The following is a 2596-nucleotide window of genomic DNA, read 5'->3' as shown; positions in this document are numbered from 1 at the left end:
AAGAAGGATTATTGGTGTAAATCCTAATTTAGTTAGCAATGCAGTGTAACATATCTATAAGATAGCAACAATTGTATCATCAAGCGCTTGGATCAAAACATTTTTTGTGATTAGCAGTTCTGGTGTAGCATTCAGATACACAAATCTGGAATATGGGGAACTCATACTGGGAATATGAGCGATGCTGCTGCTGTATATAGAATGACACTTTGTATTTCCTTTTGAATTCTTTACTATATTCATAGATTGATTTCCATGTCTGGATGGTGTGCAGCCATCTATTAGACACCCCCAGATCAGAATCTTTTGTAAGTGAATAGCACGGTTATTTTTTCTAATAATAATAATAATGTTTAGAGTAAAGCGCTTGAAGATACAATTGTTGCAGTTATTACTCTGTGTAATATCGGAGGAAGTGACAATCATTCTGTAGCTTCCAATTCATTGGATTCATGAGCTCTGAATTAATCTTCAGGTTATTTTCTATTACTATTAAATGTTTTATTGTATAATGTATCACAGCCTGAGCTTCTCACATTATTCCCACCACATCATGTTTCTTTGTGTTTCTCTCCATCAGATCCTGACAGTGGCGCCCCTATTGCTGTGATTGTTGCCATTGTCTGTGTTGTTATCGCTCTCATTGCCGCTATTGGTGTTGGAATATTTTTCTACCGGAGTAAGTGACAGATTTTTTTTTTTTTGTTTTTAATTTTTTTAGAATGTTATTTTCTTTGTGCCATAATATAAATTAATTTCTCTCCTAAAGCCTTCATCACTTAATGTGTCATTGGGAAAGTACGGAGGTTGCCATTGCTGGCCTCCTTGGGAGAATACTATTTGGTTGACTATGTCTGATTTAACATTCAAATATAGATTTTTTTTAAAGTTTCCCTGGAGATTCACCAAAAAATGAGGTTTGTTTGCAATAGTTACCCCCCCCCCCCCTCCACAATCTATTTATTTATTTATTTATTTATTTATTTATTCTGCCGTAAGATACTGTGTGTGTTTAGGATGTTATGCCATGGCAAAGCACCCCACGCTTCAAGTAGGTTGATGCAGAACAATTCTGGTATCATCATGTCAGCACTGCTGTCTGGAAGAAATAGACATTTTGCATTATACAGACATGAGTTTGTTGCACACTTTACACGAGGACGCGGCACCATCTAGTAATGGCCAACAATAATGCCCAGACTATCATTCAATAGTAATTGACCCATCACAATCATCTCCAAATTACAAAATACTTTTACTAGTGTAAAGAGAAAAGATACAGACTGAGCCCACCTGATTTAATATTTATTTTTTACAGAACTGTTTTAAAAATACCATGGATATATTTATTGACAGTAATTGAATTGGTGTTACACGTGTTGTGCTAGGTAAAAATAATAATTTTGGTTCATATTTAGATCAGGTTATATTGGAGTATACAGGGTACTTTTAAATTACAGACATAAAACACGAATGCTGTAAATGAGCATAATAATTTATTTCTATATTTGTTTCAGGTCAGAAACTCAGACAGTATTGAAGCCAAATATACTGTAAGCATAGCAGCCAAAGAACTAGAAGTTTTCAAAAGAATAGTTTAGAAGTTGCAGCCTCCATTATTATCTCCTGACAGGTTCCCTACAAAGAGTTTAAAAGGTCCTATAGAGTGTCAATCACAAAAATTACAAATTAGTAAATTAAGTGAAAAATATTTGTACCGTCTCTTCAACTTGCCATTTATATTTAGATTAGGATGATGTAGGCCTACTCTGATGGTAAATATCCCATGTCAGTTACGGCATTTTTTTAGCCCTTAGTTTCTGAAGGTGCAGATCTTGTATTACAGTTTGTGAGGAGATTTTGTTTCTAACACAATATTTTATATATTTCAGAGAACAAACGTGCCTACAAGGCCGCCAGTAGTAAGTATCCCATCATGTCCCGTTCTCTTATGTATAATATGTGATTAGATAAGAATTCCTGCAGATATTATTATAACCTTATTATCATTGCCAATCTTCTATTTTACCACACAATCCGACTTTCTGAGATGACAAAGAGCGACGCCTAGCATAAAAAGTATGTAGGAAAAAGACATGTCCTCTGTTCTGTGAGAATTGAAGAATTAAACATAAATTAAATGATTGGACATAATAATTAATGTTTTAAAAGGAAAAAAATTCAATTGTTTAGAGCAGCCCTTCTCAGCCCTGGAGGAATCCTTGATATCAGGTTTTGGGGAGCACCTAGAATATTTCTGACCTACACCTTATGGTAAATTAGTGTAAATATAGGTTTGGGGAGCTGTTATACATACAACAATGGCCTTGTCACTTGTATGCAGCAGTTGCAGTCATTATGAATTTGACGGGTATATGAGAGATTTGTGAGATCATGAACACAATGCCCCTGATTCATCAATGAAATCCGTGCTCGCTGGAAGCGCGAACGTGCGCGCGGCCATCGATCGCGGATTACCGCGGTCCGGACTCGAGTATGCGCGTACACTCGCCTCACTACCAGCCGGATTCCAGCCTTCACAATAGGGAGCGCGAATCTGCCAATTAAGGCGATTAGATTTCAGCTGCGCGATTAA

General features: G+C 36.2%; 1 long non-coding RNA gene across 1 annotated transcript in view; it reads left to right on the top strand.

The window, feature by feature from the left end:
* Positions 1-559: 559 nt before the first annotated feature.
* The window catches only part of LOC140344896 (uncharacterized), a 12768-nt gene continuing 10731 nt past the window's right edge, over positions 560-2596 (top strand). The window contains exons 1-2 of the long non-coding RNA XR_011923696.1: positions 560-679; positions 1893-1922. This is a non-coding gene — a long non-coding RNA (uncharacterized lncRNA). The remainder of the gene's footprint in view (positions 680-1892; positions 1923-2596) is intronic.

This window comes from Pyxicephalus adspersus, unplaced genomic scaffold (assembly GCF_032062135.1).
Source record: "Pyxicephalus adspersus unplaced genomic scaffold, UCB_Pads_2.0 Sca139, whole genome shotgun sequence".
Taxonomy (NCBI): Eukaryota; Metazoa; Chordata; class Amphibia; order Anura; family Pyxicephalidae; genus Pyxicephalus; species Pyxicephalus adspersus.
This window is presented reverse-complemented; position numbering and strand designations above follow the sequence as displayed.